The 17,816-nt window shown below is 30.3% G+C and overlaps 1 protein-coding gene across 1 annotated transcript in view; it reads right to left on the bottom strand.

Moving 5' to 3' along the window:
* The window catches only part of LOC107453200 (uncharacterized), a 76,047-nt gene extending 58,439 nt beyond the window's left edge, over positions 1–17,608 (bottom strand). Inside the window, exons 1-2 of the mRNA XM_016069926.4 lie at positions 17,522–17,608; positions 14,221–14,294 (exon numbers count right to left, since the gene is read on the bottom strand). The gene's annotated coding sequence lies outside the window, so the exon portion shown is untranslated. The remainder of the gene's footprint in view (positions 1–14,220; positions 14,295–17,521) is intronic.
* Positions 17,609–17,816: the final 208 nt, after the last annotated feature.

The raw sequence follows: 17,816 nt of genomic DNA, 5'->3' as shown, positions 1-17,816 counted from the left end.
TAGGACAGTATTCAAAGTTAACACCTCACTTATCTTACAACTCATGTGAAAAACCAAACAAAAATGTAAATGTGTATTTACAGCGATGGCTCAGGGGATAAAATGTTCGCCATCCATTGAGGTGAACCGGGTACGAATCCCAGCGATGGCTCAGGGGATAAAATGTTCGCCATCCATTGAGGTGAACCGGGTACGAATCCCAGCGATGGCTCAGGGGATAAAATGTTCGCCATCCATTGAGGTGAACCGGGTGCGAATCCCAGCGATGGCTCAGGGGATAAAATGTTCGCCATCCATTGAGGTGAACCGGGTACGAATCCCAGCGATGGCTCAGGGGATAAAATGTTCGCCATCCATTGAGGTGAACCGGGTGCGAATCCCAGCGATGGCTCAGGGGATAAAATGTTCGCCATCCATTGAGGTGAACCGGGTGCGAATCCCAGCGATGGCTCAGGGGATAAAATGTTCGCCATCCATTGAGGTGAACCGGGTACGAATCCCAGCGATGGCTCAGGGGATAAAATGTTCGCCATCCATTGAGGTGAACCGGGTGCGAATCCCAGCGATGGCTCAGGGGATAAAATGTTCGCCATCCATTGAGGTGAACCGGGTGCGAATCCCAGCGATGGCTCAGGGGATAAAATGTTCGCCATCCATTGAGGTGAACCGGGTACGAATCCCAGCGATGGCTCAGGGGATAAAATGTTCGCCATCCATTGAGGTGAACCGGGTGCGAATCCCAGCGATGGCTCAGGGGATAAAATGTTCGCCATCCATTGAGGTGAACCGGGTACGAATCCCAGCGATGGCTCAGGGGATAAAATGTTCGCCATCCATTGAGGTGAACCGGGTACGAATCCCAGCGATGGCTGGTTGATACGAATCCACATCCGGGAAGTACCGAGCACAGTTCTGACGTGAAATATCCTCAGTGGTAGACGGATCATGGGTTAAAGTCCCTTTGCCGTCAGGCCATCCGTAGGAGGTTCTCGTGGTCTTCCTCGCAATGTTACGCAAATGCGGGTTAGTTCCATCAAAAAGTCCTCCACGAGGGAAAATTTCTCCCAGTACTTGATCCCTTGTCTTCTGGATTGTGTTCAAAATTACAAGACCAAGGAGTTGAACATTAGTAGTCGTAAACCCAAAAATTAGGTCGACTGTTCAACGACGGTTATAAAATAAAATGTCTATTTACACTGAAAAATATTGATTTTGCACAGAATTTTTCGGATCTTCCACTATTTAATTTTTTTTTCTTCATTAAAATGAAAACTAAATTATTAAACTTGTTTTTTAAATATTTGAAACGGAAACAATTAATCTATTTGCATCAAAATGTTTCCTTTTAATAAACTCGCATAGCTAAAAAAAAATAGCTCAGAAAATGTTGCAAATACCAAGTTAACGAACTTCAGATACGGCATACTTTGAAAGAAAAAAAAACTTTTTAACTTATCTCCTGTTTATATTAGACCCCTGGCTGAGACAAAAACAACAATTAAGAATCTTTTTTTAAGGTGAATAACTGATAAGAACGTGAATCTCCACCTTGGCGACTAATTCACATCTTGAGTGGCGTGGTATGGAAAAAAATTGGACAGCATTCACAAAGTTAACACCTCGCATACAACTCGTGAGAAAAACTGAAGAAAAATACAGATGTTTATTTTCCACTGGGGTGAAATTTGATTTTCCGCAGCATTCTTAATGGCGGTCCTCCACAGATCTTCTCTCAATGCACGAACTGGTCGAAATCCAAAGTGTTGTCAAACTTTAGCTGGGTGAGATGGTGTTTTTCTAATTGTTTACTCGCCTAAAGAGTAGATTGTGAACGGGGTCTATTTCTGGGACCAAAGATATGCGAAGAAGGCGGGAACTTAAACTATTAGTGTCTGCTGTTTAAGTTATCGTCTGCTACAGACAGGTACCGCTAACATCTCTGGTATGGCGGCTTTTACCCAGTTGGCAAACTCCCTGTTTTCAAAGTGGTCAACAAGCGTTTGAAAGAGATCGTAAAAATTTTGAACTATCCGCTTTTGACAACAATACTGCTTGGTATTCGGGGTTAAGGAATTAAAAACGTAAATAATAGTTAAAGAACTACTCGTGACAGTTTAATAAACTCTCGATTTAAAAATGAGAAATCCAATATTTTTATAGTATAAACTATTTAATCAAGCACGCATGTAATCAATGAAGTGAATTATTAATAAATAATTATGTGAAAGAAAATACTTAGTGAAGTTTTATAAGTCAATTTTAAAGTTTATATATTGGCGATAGAAAATAAGTATTATATTAGTAATATTTATTATTATTTAACATTAAACATTTATTTTCGCTAACTTCCAATTATCGAGGATTTGTACTTTTGGGGTCAGAAGACGACATTCTTCTAAAGGTTACTACTCACTGACTGTTTGTCGCCAAATGCACTTGGAATTTTCTTCCACTACAAAAACATTTAAAGATAGTCACTTATTACATTTATCCACGGAGATCACTGACATATGACCTGATTAAATGAATCAATGTTATTTAGTTAAATAAATTAAAATATGATCTTTTTTTAAATCTAATCAAATTTATTAATTTTTCAAGAATTTTAACTATACCCTTCTTTTATTTTTCACTGATTGGAGAGAAAATGCAGAAATAAAAAAAAAATTATATGATTTTTTTAAATCCGTATGGCTAGGACAAAACAAATTGCAAGTGTTAATAAGTTGAAGAGATTAGTCACTTAGACTATTCAGCTTATAACTCAGCATATGATAAAAAAACACAGCAGAAATCTATGTTATTTAATTGAAGTATTGCCTAAGCCAAATTTCGATCAGGCATCAATGGGAAAAAATAAAAAAATTTATCAAACATTTCTTAGTTACATAGCAACTGAGAGAAATTTGATAAAACTTTCCTTAAAGATACTTAAGAAAATTTTCCTTAAGCATCACAGTGTTACGAATTTACTATCAAAATATTCGACTACCAAGTAAAAAATTCGGTCGAAATTTAAAAAAAAATTTTTTGAATAATTCTTAGTTGCCTAGCCATGAAAAGAAATTTGATTAAAAAAAACTTTCCTTGGAGGGTGGTACTTCGCAAAATGTTCCCTTAGCATAACCGAGTTTATCAAAAATGGAATATTCAATTACAATTTCGACATTTATATAAAAATTAAGGAATTTTGTTAAATGCTTCTCAGTTGCTTAGGAATACCGAGAGATTTAATGAAACTTTCCTTAAATAGTGGATGCTATGCAATATTTCTTCTTTAGATCACGTGGTGCTACATTGTTATCTAAAACTTGATTACCATTTAAAGAATTTTATTATATGTTTCTCAGTTGTCCAATAATGGAGGACAACTTGATAAAATTATCTTAAATCGTGGATATTTTAACGATTTTAGTATTTATATTTGGCAACTTCGTTATCGAAAAGTTAACTACCACTATATTTAACAAAGTAAATCAATATAAGCATTAATTAGGAAAACATTTTTTAATTCAATTCAAATATGATTTATATTTTCATTTGAATAAAAAGAATAAATAAACTCAAAATGAGTTTGAAGTGAATGTTTAAAAAAAAAATTTTTTTTTATCATTCTTTACATGCCACAGTTTCAGAAACGGCATACTATGGACTATGGATCACAAAGACATGCCTCATTTAACAGATTATACTTGTTTCTCATAAACTCTTGCCTTAAAATGTCATTTTTTTTTCATTTTTAATGATTGAACGAAAATAAAGAAAAACCAAATCATTTAAAATATACAAAAATCTATCTTCTTTACATGGTGGCAAGTTGCCAACAATGAAAACGACTTATTCTTATGACTGATGCATACAAGGAGACAGTTGACATAAATAAACACTTTTAAAATAAGATTGTATAACTACTGTAATTTAATTGTAAATTTAGAATGCAACTCCGTTGCTAAGATCTTTTTATCATGCGGGAATCTTTTTTTTTTAAGTTCTCCATAAATGCTTTTGAAGTGTCGTTCAACTGTGCTATTTTTTAAAGGGTATTTCAGGTTTTGAAATTACAACCTTAAGCAACATACAATCTTTAGACCAAAAGTTATTCTGTGCATTGTTACTTGGTAGTGATAATATCAATGCCTATTTAAAGCAACAAAGCTGCTAACTATTTCTTAATAAATTCCATTTGTGCCTATTACAATGCTCTCTATTATATTTTGTCAAGGTAAACGATGACATTCCGTTATTTGTATGTCTAAATTTATAATTATATTTTGTTTTGAATTTATAAGTAAACGTTGAGGAAATATTGTTTATTTGCCCATACAATCAAAACAAATAACGTATTTGCTGCAACAAGCCTAATATCCATATTCTTGTGGCTTTTAAACTCAATTCTGAAGACAAAAGGATTCTGAATCAAAAAACCTTCATATCCCTATTTTTTGTCACTTTTAAACTGAAGACAAGGAAATCCTGAACCAAAAAACCTTCATATCCCTATTTTTGTCACTTTTAAACTGAAGACAAGGAGATCCTGAATCAATAAACCTTCATATCAATAGTTTTGTCACATTCAAATTCAATTCTGAAAAAAGATCCTGAATCAAAAAACCTTCATATCCCTATTTTTGTCACTTTTAAACTGAAGACAAGGAGATCCTGAATCAATAAATCTTCATATCAATATTTTGTCACTTTCAAACTCAATTCTGAAAACAAAAGGATCCTGAATAAATAAACCTTCATATTTTTGTAGTTTTTTATTAATCCAATTATGAAGACAAGGTAACTCATGAGTTAATATCGTTGCAAATTGAATATGTAGAGGGCTGTTACAGGAAGAAAACGATAACCCTCTAATTTACCATGCCATGCTTCATATGGACGCTTTATAACAGCAAAGTGGTCCGTGTTAATTTAATCATTTTGCTAGGTAATATCGATTTTTCAACAAACTAATAAAAATATATTTCACATTGTACGATTTCTTATTATTTTTTAGCCTTTATATGCAAAGAAAATTTAGATACTTTAATCCAATAAATATTTAACTATTTAAATGAATCTTAAGTAGCTAAATCTTCATTGAAAATAGTATTTCTAAAACTGATCCTATTCATAAAAGTAACAAAGCTTTCAAATTTTCTTCTACAAACTATAGAGTTAGAGCAAAATTTTAATTAAAATAATTAGAACCCTTTTTGAAAGTTTTGATTCGACCCTTTTAAAATCTCGAATATAACCCGATTTTTGATGATGAGATCGTAAATTTATGGTATGTCGGGTGTATAAGTCGACCGCTTAAAACTCCTAATATGAAAACTTCTGAAGTTAAAAAAAATTGGCAAAACGTGGATTCAAATGTTATTGTAAAAGTTTTTAAAAACTAGCGGAAATTCGAATTTTTCGATTGGAGTGAAGACGAATTTTTGTGGAACTCAGCAGATGAGGATGAAATAGAATCTATTGTAGAGTAGAATCTGTATGACGACACTGCTAACGTATCCAACACAGATGATGTTCTGGAATTTTTACATTTTCAGTTTTATGGTTTATTTTAAATGTTTTCATTATTTTTTCATAATTTTTGAAAGAGGTAAATAGATGAACAGTTATTCGTATCTATCTCATTGTTTAAAATCATCAATATTTCATGATCAGCTAATGTCCAACTTTATTACTGATGTATAAGTTAAACATCTGACGAAGATTATGAAAGGGGCAAGTTGACAGACAGTTATATATCTATCTCATTGTTTAAAATCATCAATATTTCATGATCAGCTAATGTCCAACTTTATTACTGGTGTATAAGTCAAGCATCTGACGAAGATTTTGAAAGGGGCAAGTTGACAGACAGTTATTCATATCTATCTCATTGCTTAAAATTCATCAATATTTCATGATCAGCTAATGTTCAACTTTATTACTGGTGTATAAGTCAAACATCTGACGAAGATTTTGAAAGGGGCAAGTTGACAGACAGTTATTCATATCTATCTCATTGCTTAAAATTCATCAATATTTCACGATCGGCGAATGTCCAACTTTATTATCGGTTTAAATAGAACCCCAGACTAAATTAATCATAAATAAATCATAAAATTGTGGGGGTTTGAAAAGCCCACTTATACACTGAAATATACGGTAATTTAGTTGAACACACAAGTATCTAACGAGGAATCTTCAAAAGCATTCTGAAAGGAAGATCATAAAATAAGAATGAAATAGAAAGAAGATTGACTTTTAAATGATGAAAGTTTCTTTTTATGACAAAACATTAATTCAATGCTACGGATGATATTTTTTAGTAATTAAGGTTAAAATTAGTAATATAAAGTAATATAAATAATGCTTCCTTAATGTTTTTTGGGAATTGTCATTGTTCAAGGTAAAATACTCTCCCAAATGCTATTTAGTGTTCTAGTACTCTCCGAAAAATTGACTCTAAGTTGAACCGTAACACCGATACTTTGAAGAATAATCTAGGTTATATGTATATGAACCATAACCATTGAATGAAATATATTTAAGGGCTTAAAATAAACCATGCCATGCTTTCGTAGGAAACAAACCAAAGTTGAACCATAGTATCTCATAGTCAAATTTAAGAAGTACGATAGGAAGGTTCAACTCACTCCCACGTTACGGTTGCAGCAAATTTTGACAATTTGTTGCTCAAAGTTTAATAGTAATTGGTCTTCGGCGAATAAAAGACGTATTTAAGCTGAAGTTTGAAATTTGTTATTGGGGAAGAAACAGTAATTTTGATAGAGAAAATAATGGTAATAACAACCCACCCTCTTATTCTCTAAGACACAAATGCGTATGTTTATAGATAGTTAGAAAAAGCCGATAATTTTCTTTCTTTTTTTTTTTTTTTTTTTGCGTATTGCATGGCTAACAAGGAATTGAAATATCAAGCTAGTGAGCAAACATGAGCACGAACGCTTAAACATACATGATTGCAAATTCATGTTTTTAACTTAAAATTCATGATTGTAATTTTTTTTTCTTGGGTGGACAATCAAAAGTTGAAACAAACTGAGCTACAAGTTGGGTAAAAGTGAAACGTATATGACAAAAAATTCGTAGAGGCAAAGTCTTATATATTTATATTTTAATTACGTTATTAAGTTAGACAGGTTCAATAATATTGCAGAGTTATATTTTAGCTTCGATAATGCTTCATTATTAACGCAGGAAAAATTTATATTTTTTCTACTAAAATCAGCCTGCTTATTATGGTTATATATATATATATATATATATATATATATATATATATATATATATATATATATATATATATATATATATATATTTACTTTTTTCATTAGTTTTATTTCGCTTTTTTTCTGTTGTTGTTGAAAAAAAGAACTTGTGGCGTAACTACCACTTCGAATATTAAACATCAATTCACTGGCATATTAAACACGCTCTCTTGATTCAATCACGAGGTACCTTTTGATAGATGAAGGTTGGCATGGTCGATAACTCCGCCCCCCACAAACTTACAATTTTTGTCACTCTAAGCACTGAAATCTATAATTGTTTGTTTCGAATGTAATTTTCAAGTGGCACTAAATAGCGTTGATCTTGAATCGAAAATAATTCACGAAAATTATTGTTTAAAGTACTAACTTACTTCCTCAACTTGAAAAATTTATTACGAAATTATAACAAACTAGCTATGTACCATTTAATTTCAGCTTCTCTATTTCTCTCAAGCTTAACAGTTTTTCTTATTTGTTTTGTAGATTAGGATTCTCGAATAATATTTTTTTTCCTTTGAAGGCGATATATATTTAATTATTGATATTTTACTTTCCCAGAATAAAGGAAAACACATAAATTTACTAAATTTTCAAAATAGTTTCATTGCGGTTAAAACAGAGAATTTTTCAGAAATATAATTTTTATTTTCCAAAACAAATTTTTAATTCAATCACAAAAATTACAAAACCAATTAAACTTTATATATTTTGCGTGGTTTCAAATTCAAGTTTCGGATTTCCAGAAGTTTAACTGATTTCCAATTACTGGTATTTAATCACTTTTATTATGAAATCAATGCGTTGGTAAAATCTTTGACCATGATAGCTTTTTTTTTTCTTTTTAGATATATTGTAAAATTTTGTAAGGTCTTGTTAATCTAAAATGAAACATGTTATTGTTGCATTTTAGATATATCCAAATGAATGTATTTTGAAATCTAAGAAAAACATATTTTTACAACTTAAAATTACGTCATTTTAAATGACAAAATCCGAAATTTGATCGAATTAAGGCGTATAAAATTTAAATTTTAATTTCTCAAACATTATTCAAATAGTGATTTTGTCATTTAAAATTGCACAGTTCAGAATGATGTAAAAACATTACTTTTCAAAATTTCCACGATCCTTATCAAATGAAAGAATAATTATAAAATTATTTTTATAATTATCCTCATTTAAACAGAAAATCACCAAGAAAAATTACAATAAGGTATCTTATTTTTGAAACTAATTTAAATAACAAACTAAAAATTACTCAAAATTAAGTATAATGTGTCCTTTTTAAAAATATACATTTTTCTCAAAAATGAGTATATAATTTCAAGCATGTTGATAATTAATACACATTCAACATTGATTACAATGGATTTCCAAATTCGACTATTTTTATGTCGGAGATATTAACAAAATGAACACAATATTTATCTATTTAGAGAAATCATTTTTAAAAATGCTTAAATTGAATGAAATGTATATAAATAAAAGGTTTTACGGGATATTTTGTATGTTTTTCGAACTGCGCTTTAAAAATAGCACCAGCATGCATACAAAGATGGACTAAAACAAAGAAGTATCCAATCATGGAGCGAAACCAGCCTGAATTTCAAAACTCGCCTATCTCTGTGTAGTAGAGGCCTCTAGTATTATAATTGCAAACATAATAAAATACAAATTTAAAAGTTTGTCCCATTAAAAAAATACAGGGTTATTCATAATTCCCTCCGCCTGTAAACGCCATTTTTCTTTACTACAACTGGCTTCATAGGTACATGTTACTGCCATCTATCGGCAGCTGCTTAAATTAAAATTTGAATACTTGCGGAATAATTCATATGCTCTTTTTTGCCATATTCGTCTTCGCTTTGCCATATTCGCTATAACGCTTCGAAACCCCGGAGGGAATTATGAATAACCCTGTATATTACCATCATAGATCATAAAATGAAACATGTATTGATTTAGTGTCAAAATTTACAATACTAAAAATTATAAATTCTTCAAAATTTAGTATACTTTAAGGATGAATTCGTTAATTGAACTGATTTTTGCGGCCATGCATGGGATCTTGGATGACCACACTAAGAACTGCTCAGAAAATTTTACTTTGGGTTGCAAACAATTACAATTTTTTTTCTAGTTCCTACGAAAAACGTTTATAAAATTCATACAATTGATAATGATAGTATTTAAGTTTACTGAAAGGAATAAAAGAATAACCTTTATAAAAGTAAAGAAGAAGCTTTATAAATTTAAAATATTTAACACTAATCAGTTGTAAACTAAATATTATAGAATTACAAATTCAACCAAAAATATTTCACCTAAATTTTAAGCTGAGGTCATCAAACTGAAGGTAATTTTAACTTCTTGTATGGGGCTTTAAATTAGCAAACCTTAGGTTTGAATTAACTCAAATGACGTTGACCCCTTAGTGGCTTTTTTCCAAACTGTTAATGACACGAGTCTATTGTTCAAATAAACACAGATAGCATTGTTTTTTTTTTCCAAGTGGTATCAAAAAATTAAAACAACTTCCTGTTTCGTCGCTTCTTTTTAATGAAAGATATTTTTTTATCTTAAGCATTTTATTATTATCAAAGAAATATTTCAGTTATTTGAGATTATATGGGCTATCATGATAACCATAAAAACTGTTAATATTAAATTCACTCAAAAAAATAAAAAAAACAACACATAAAATTGACTTTACAAAATGCGATGCATGCAACATTCTAGTGTAGCTTAATGTTAGAAACATTTTATGAAAAATTATAATTTATATAAATTATGAACAATAAAATAGTTTATTTTTTTATTTCAAATATTTGCATATTTTTTAATGAAAAATTAATCCAAATAATTGTTAAAAATGAGTACAACATTATAAACACTTGTAATTTGACTGTGTAATTTAATTCGGTTAAATATAAACGTTGGTAATTTAATTTTATAAGTTCACATCTTCGACAGATGATTGCCAGATTTTTTATATATTTATAATCCATTAATTAACCCACACAAAAGTAATTATTACGGTTAAAGCTAATTATCGCGCAGTAAATATACAAACATTTTTCAACACTTTTAATTTTTAAAAACTAATCAGTAAAAATTTCAGTCCATTGTTAGTTTTCGAATTTTTGTTTAGATTTTTCTTAAGAAGAACAGAAAATTAAACAATTCTAGACCATTCTCAGTAGATCCGATCTTTATGCGTACGAACGATAACCTGATTTGCGAGTTATTCGTGGGTAAATATTTTCCAGCAATCAAAGACCTCTGAATGCAATTTTTTTTTCATACGAAAAATTGCAATCAGTGAGAAAGTCTTCAAAATTTAACTAAGGGGCAGCACCCCCTGATCGCTGCTCCCGCCAAACCTCGGAACTGTTTTCGCTTCCTTTCGGAGTGGTTTTCAAATATTAGCTCATTAGATACTTGTGGGTTTTAGTCTAGTTTTGTATTGCTGATACGAAATTATAAATTTCAGATTTTTTTTGTCAGATAATATTCTTTATTCTTACAGAAACACTTTAAACACTTTTATCCTAACACAAACTCGTAAAATGAATGAAAACCAAAACAGTTAGGAAAATGAAAAATAGAAAGTATAGCTGACCAATCCCGGTAGATAAAACGTATCGCTCTCCAGCAGTAGTTATGAAGCAGCATTAAAACTTAAATGTAACTAAGTTATTATTTATATTGATATATTAAATATAACTAAGTTATTATTTATATTAATATATTACTATAACTAAGTTAATATTGATCCTGCTTAAACTGAGATGTATAGTTGAAACAAAAATGTAGAAAAATGTGCTATGTTTAACTGTTCGCTGTTAACTGCTTATTTCATCCCAACTTATTGATCGGTTTGTTGCCGCATCTCGCTATAAACGCAAGAAAAGAATTTTCATTCAGGTAGGTATTTTTACTTACGTCGCACTAGAACTGTACAACGGGATATTGGCGACGAATTTTCATTAAGAATTTAAAAACATAAACAGCTTACTAGCTTTGCATATCAGTTCTTTGTTATATGCAAAAGGTACTTAAATAACTTTGCCGACATAGAACCCTCTAAAGAGTATAGCGTTTGAGCGAATTTTGTGCATAGGTATTGTGATCTATGCACTCAATGATGTTAAAAACGACTACAATCACAGTGACTAAATTTCGAAATAATTATATATATATATATATATATATATATATATATATATATATATATATATATATATATATATATATATATATATATATATATATATATAGCACAATAAAAACAAAGAGAAAAACGAAGTAATTTAATAAGTTTTATTAACTGCGCATAAGCTGCAAATATATAGAACTCAGAGTTTATATATATATATATATATATATATATACTAAAGATTCCTACCCTAACAAAGCAACAAGGATTTCGCCCAATAAGTAGCACTCTTCTGTTTCGCTTCGATAACCTCTATTCGAGGGGTAAATCCGGGTACTGTACCTCCCATCTCTCCTTTCCCTTGATGTGTGTCTACGTCGGCCCACAAAAGCTATAGTGCAATGGAGGAAGCTATAGTGTAATGGATAATTACATCTATGACTGAGCAAAGTACTACGGGCCCTATGACGAAGTTTATTGCCTAATGACACCTCCGATAGTCAATCTTCATTTTAAAGAAATAAACTTCGAAAAATGTGTTTTGCTTAATCTATTTATGTAAAGTCAATGAAAAAGAGCAACAAATAATAATAATAAAAATTATAATTAATCTTCTTTAATTATGGTGTCATATGCCTTTCACTTTAGTGCCAATTATATTAATACCAATTTATAGATTATGAATTTCTTGTTTTACAGCACACTAAGAACGGGCATTCAGAAAGTAAATTATATTTAAATGAAGAAAAACTATACTCTTTTCAATGCATGAACATCGCGAATATTGTGGCATTATTTTTGCATTGTTTACTCTGTTCAGCCTTATTTAATATATTTGAAGCATTCAGTAAGCTTTGAAACGTTGAGATTGTACATTGTTTACATTACTGGTCAGCCCCAAGCTTTAAATAATAGCGGAAAATACAATTTATTACTTAGAAAGAAATAGCTTAGAGAAATAGCTTAGAAATAGCTTAGCTTAATTATTATATAACAATTATATAATTTTGTTTTTATCATACCTATTGCAGGATATTTTTAGAGTGTAATTCCGAACATTTTGATGACGAAATAAATTCCACTGTCCACAAATAATAAAATATTTATATGCCATGAAACTGTCCGAAAAGTTACTTGAATCTAATTTCTTGCCTTTAATAATTCATTAATAATTATCTTTTTTTCGATAATTAATTAATAAAGTATTAATTATATTAATTTTCCTTTGTAATTAAATATTCCGACCAGCGAAGTAAATCCAATTATATTTGCCAAGACAATCGCTTTTCAAAAAAATAAAAAGGAACAAAAAAAATTATTAAATATAAATTTTTAAGCTATAAATTTATAACAAATGTTTACATGGGCAAAAGATCCAAAAAATATGAGAAAAATACGAGATTTTTAAAAGCGAATAAATTCGTCTTAATATTGCTCAATATATTGAACGCAGTGTCTCAGTTGATTATGTTAACAACAAATAGCTTATCTAGTAATAATTTATATTTCAGAGTCCTGAAAAAAACTATTTCTTCCAGGATACAGGAAGAAAGTTTAAAAAAACCGGAAATGATGGAAGAAAATGGACAAAATAAAAGAAATAAAAAATGTCAAAATATAATTGTTTAATGATAACTATTTAAAAACCTATTATAATAATTAGTTTTGAATTTGTAGTTATGACATCCTTTTTTTCTTAAGCAATATGTAGTTTTATATCTATAAATTATGTGAATTTATATTTTATTTTTCGAAATTTAATAGTGATTTTTTTTTCAATTAAAATAAACTAATACTAATAATATACTATAAATTCACACTGAAGTTATAACAGTAAAGCTTAAAAAAAGATATTATAAAACAACCGAAATGTGAAAAATTCTCTGAGTGAAATGTTATCTTTGAAAACTCACAAGTTTAATTTAAAATAAAAACTCTATAATTGAAAATGCATTTTAAAATGTGCATGAATATTTTCATGATTTTCAGATCAAATATTAAAATAGCCTTATGAGTTGTTTACCACTTTTTCAAATTTTATTTAATAATTATATAAGGCTAATGATTTGATTAGGTATGTAAAAAATAAATCTGTATTAAAAATATATATTGGTAAAAACCTGTAGCGTACTATATCACAGCATTTGGTTATGAAAATTAGTATGCTATTTGCAATCGTGGTTTGTAGTACAATACAATATACTATTTTATTGTAATATTTAAAAAGCTCTTTATGTAATTTTAAAATAAAATTCTGCAACACTCTTTTATGCAAAATATTGAGAAAAAACTAATATTTGTTTTAATTTTTTCATTTCACTTTTTGCTTTCCATTTTGATTTATTTACAAATTATTCATTAAATGAATTAGAAACTAACACTATTAATAAAAGTATTAGATTGCAACTAAATTTGATATTTTTTTAATTCAATATTGGCCATTTCTTTATTAAAAAAAAAGAGTTTCTTCCATTTTGACTGAAAGAAACCTATTTTTTGCGAGGTATTTTTTTCCATGGTGGTTCCACGGTGGAAAAAATTTTCCCTTATTTTAAATAAAAGCGTGCAATATCTTGAGCGAGCTATCTTATACTGTGCATATTGTTTCAAATTCCAATAACAAGCGTTCTTTGGCTCTAGCAAATAAAATAATACACCCTTATTTATATGCCCCATTGACATATGTACGTGACACTTAAACTATTGCAGACGTAGACTCAATTCATTCACTTTTCATTTACGTAAATAGCAGATCCCAAAACAAGAAGAAGAAAAAAAACTTACCTCGTATTACGATAGCTGCTTGAGTACGACGATTTTCTTTCGCTTAATTAATCCAAGGGTAGAGGGGGAGAGGACTGTCCAGATGAAAAAGATGAGAGCAATAATTAGCGAATTATGAGCAACTAGATGAGATTTCTTAAAAAAAATATAAATAAACAGTGGAAGAAAAAGAAAAAGTAATAATAAAGGAGAGATGGGTGTTGGAAAGCGTGAAGAAAGTTGAGAAGATGCTGAGGCTCTGCCATTGGAAGTACTAAGATCTTCCACTATTCTGGGATCGCCAATTTTGGAACGGAGTTCTGACACGCGGGGGCCTTCTACAAATTTAAACTAATACTCACTATAATAACTCCCGGATATAGTGAGCACATGGTTGTAATGAACAACTTAAGTGGTCCAGTCCGAACTGTAATTTAATTCATACGCTTATAGTGGACAGCTAAGAAATTGGTAGTTCGCTTATAGTGGACTCAAATTTCCTTTTTGAAAAAATTCAAAATAAGTGTTACAAAATGTTTAGTGTATGTGATACGTTCAAAATGTAATGAACGACTTAAGTGGTCCAGTCAGAACTAGGACTGGGCGATATTAGAAATTATATATCGTGATACATCGTCAGTTTTGCATCGCGATATAGCGATGTATCGCGATATAGTATTTTTGAATTTCATTTACTTATAAGGCACAGAAAGTCAGATTTCTATCAAAACTTCATACTCAGATTGATTTAAATCAATTTATAAATTTGAAGATATATATGTTTTGCTTAAGAAATAAATTGACTACAATGTACAAATTGAATAATACAATGTATAAATTGATAAATTAAATAAATTGACTACAATGTACAAATCTTACTTAGTAAATATTTATTGAAATGTTTGTTTAGAAATTCATAATACGCGTAAAACAAAGTATTTAAAACTTTTTTTAAAGCGTTTTTTACAAATTAATATTTTCTTGTACTATTATGCATAAATAATTACATAATTATTAAGTTCGATCGTAATGTTCAATTTTATAAATGAAACGTTAAAAATTACTTGTATGTTTAAAGCAAAGTGCTAAATAAATTTTAGAAAAAAAAACGCTTTTAAAGCACTATTTTTTATTATTATCATTTCAGTTATTATTACAGTTATTATTATTCAGTTACTATTATAGTTCATTTACGTCACACTAGAGCTGCACAATGGGCTATTGGCGACGGTCTGGGAAACATCCCTGAGGATGATCCGAAGACATGCCATCACAATTTTGATCCTCTGCCGATGGGATGGCACTCCCGCTTCGGTAGCTCGACGACCTGCACGCGAAGTCGAGCACTTTACGGTAGGACAGTTTAACGAGGACCAATACCGCACACCCTCGGTCCCTACGCAGACTGATCCAAGTGGTCACTCACCCGCACACTGACCGCAGCCAGTGATGCTTGACTTCGGTGATCTGCTGGGAACCGGGTCTTAACAATCAGTCCACTGTGAGACTCAGTAAATTTTTTTTACAGGGATACAGGGACACGGTAGGGCGCTGGGCCCATGTCCGGGAGTTCGTGAGTTTGAACCCCGCCGGCCGAAGACTCCCCGTGTAGTAAAGTGACTGATGCACGTTAAATCTGTCGAGTCGCAAAAGTCCTCCATGTTCCCATAACAAATCAAAACCTCTGGGGGTTCTGGATTGGAGATCGATCGTTCTCTGATTCAGGTCAAAATTACGATCTGCGGATGAATGATTGGGTGTATGAATGGGTATGAATGGGAAGAAGTCGAATTCTTGGCCATAGATGGCGCCACTGGAAAACAAGAACAATTGCATCCCCTGTGCCTAAACAGGCATACGTCAACAACAACAACCACTTCGTTAGAGTAATTTGAATGTTTTTTTTTAAACATTCCGAATCAAAAAATTTGTTCAGGGATACAATGACTTCTTTATAGCAATTTGAAAGTTTTTTAACGTTCCGATAAAAAAATTGTTACAGGGATACAACCACTTCGTTAGAGTAATTTAAATGTTTTTGAACGTTCCAAATAAAAAATTGTTTCAGGGATACAACCACTTCTTTACAGTAATATGAATGATTTTTAACTTTCCGATTAAAAAATTCGTTACTGGGATACAAACACTTCGTTATAGTAATTCGAATGTTTTTTAAAGCTCCGATTAATACATTGGTTTCAGGCATACAGCCACTTCTTTATAGTAATTTCAACGATTTTTAACCTTCCGATTAAAAATTTTTATCACAGAGATACAACTATTTCGTTATTAAAATCTGAATATTTTTTAACGTTCCGATTAAAAACTTCGTTACAGGAAGAAATGTGCTGTAAGGAAACTATGCTGTAAAGGAACTCTATATGTTCAGTTAGTTTATAATTCACAAAGCAAATTATGTACTATTGCAATCAATATTTCTAACAATACTGCTGCATTATGCTTATTGTTGGGTGTGCAGACGGTTCCCTATAAGGGAATTCGTTATGCAGATAGTTTACTATAATCACCGACAGTGGTAATAATGAGAATTTTATTTAAATTAAATAACTACACTAAAAAAAATTACTTTATGCACTTGAAAATCTCATTTGTCAAAGTGATTTACTCTCGCTTGACTAAAACTGCAATAGTAATTTTTCAATCCTTTATGAAGATATACATGCTTGAAAAACCTACTAAGATCTAAAAATTTACTCATAAACGGCCAAAATAACCACAAAAAATTACCTCTCATAGGTTTGTCAACCCTTGAAAATTTTTAAATAAATCTGCTCTTGTTTGTATTTGACCAATCTTCGTAAATGTCCTTAAAAATAAATTTCAAATTAATTGCATTAATTTGTTTACATCTTTTTATAACATGAGTAAATAAGAAATTATTGAATTCTTTCATTCAACAAATTATATTTCTTCGATAAAAAAAAATTTCCCATTACAGAAAGTTTAGTTCAAGGAGATCGAAATTCTTTATTTTGAAGATTTATGAAACCAATTAAAGTTCGCAATGTAACTTCAGAGCTCTAAACATTTGGTTGAGGTTAAATGGCATGCTCTAAGTTATCGAATAAAATACTTGTCCAGTTACTTCTGTGTCATCTTTTAAATGTATATAAGCAGAAACTTTAATTTTTGAGGCTGTTAATAGTAAAAAATTAAGGTTAAAAAGACATTTATTGCTTTAAGTAATTAACTGAGCTATATATTACTGAAATGAATAAGAAAAGAGTAAAAGTTTTAAATCAAACAAGTTCCATGATAGTTGAAATAACGTGAATATAACAAAAAAATGTAACAAACTTACATATAAAAGAGAGCAAAAATATATAAATAAATAAATGACGTTTTAACCAGCCAGTCCTAACGTCAAATATTAAACTGAGGAGTTGCCTTCCTTTTTTGTTATTTTGAACTGTGTTTGTCTTAGACAAGGGTGGCCGAGAAACGAAGATCCCTGACTAAAACAGATAAAGTCCTAGGTTCGAGTTCCAAAAACATCAGAAATCGCAAAAGATTAAAATAGCATTGATGAAAGTATCACTTTAATTAAGGGATGGCGTATTTAGAAGCTTTAAGGTCAGTTGCGATCAGCAATTTCC

Source organism: Parasteatoda tepidariorum, chromosome 9 (assembly GCF_982258835.1).
Source record: "Parasteatoda tepidariorum strain Cologne lab strain chromosome 9, Ptep-v5.0, whole genome shotgun sequence".
Classification (NCBI taxonomy): domain Eukaryota; kingdom Metazoa; phylum Arthropoda; class Arachnida; order Araneae; family Theridiidae; genus Parasteatoda; species Parasteatoda tepidariorum.
The sequence above is the reverse complement of the archived record's forward strand: the minus strand, read 5'-3'. Positions and strand labels throughout refer to the sequence as shown.